This window comes from Rhipicephalus microplus, chromosome 7, assembly GCF_043290135.1.
Source record: "Rhipicephalus microplus isolate Deutch F79 chromosome 7, USDA_Rmic, whole genome shotgun sequence".
Taxonomy (NCBI): Eukaryota; Metazoa; Arthropoda; class Arachnida; order Ixodida; family Ixodidae; genus Rhipicephalus; species Rhipicephalus microplus.
Genome location: NC_134706.1, coordinates 135,721,305 through 135,722,204, shown reverse-complemented (window position 1 = coordinate 135,722,204; position 900 = coordinate 135,721,305). Strand labels below are relative to the sequence as shown.

At 42.3% G+C, this 900-nt stretch overlaps 1 non-coding gene across 1 annotated transcript; it reads left to right on the top strand.

Annotated features, from left to right (window-relative positions):
- Positions 1–345: 345 nt before the first annotated feature.
- TRNAR-CCU (transfer RNA arginine (anticodon CCU)) lies at positions 346–418 on the top strand. Its single transcript has one exon. It is a non-coding gene; the product is annotated as a tRNA-Arg (tRNA).
- The last annotated feature ends 482 nt before the right edge of the window (positions 419–900 follow it).

Sequence of the window (900 nt, the reverse complement as noted above, 5' to 3'; positions counted from 1 at the left end):
ATTCCATTGGTTCTAATAACTTCCCCTGTACATTCCTTGGCATTACTGTCTGTTATATCTCATTAATATTGTGTTAAAACACGGAAATACGAGCCCTTAGGTATACACTTCTCTCCCTTATTTTCATTGAAAGAAGGTCTCGTACTGGCAGACATGGTGTGTTTAGGTTGTATAAGAGGGACAATTAATCAGCTGCCCGCTCATAATAAGTTCACGTGCTACGTGACGCCAAACATGCGAATAAGAGTGTTTTCACACTCGTTGTTTGGCTTATAGATGGCGCAGACTGTCACTCCTACTTCTAAATTCACATATAAACCCCGAAAAGTGGATGGAGGGACGGCCGCTGTGATAGCTCAGTGGTTAGAGCATCGAACGCCTTATTCGAAGGTCGTAGGTTCGATTCCTGCTCACAGCTGGTAATTTATTCATCCACTTTTCTTTCTTCTTTCGTCTTATTTACATTCCATTGGTTGTAATAACTTCCCCTGTACATTCCTTGGCATTACTGTCTGTTATATCTCATTAATATTGTGTTAAAACACGGAAATACGAGCCCTTAGGTATACACTTCTCTCCCTTATTTTCATTGAAAGAAGGTCTCGTACTGGCAGACATGGTGTGTTTAGGTTGTATAAGAGGGACAATTAATCAGCTGCCCGCTCATAATAAGTTCACGTGCTACGTGACGCCAAACATGCGAATAAGAGTGTTTTCACACTCGTTGTTTGGCTTATAGATGGCGCAGACTGTCACTCCTACTTCTAAATTCACATATAAACCCCGAAAAGTGGATGGAGGGACGGCCGCTGTGATAGCTCAGTGGTTAGAGCATCGAACGCGTTATTCGAAGGTCGTAGGTTCGATTCCTGCTCACAGCTGGTAATTTTTTCATCCACT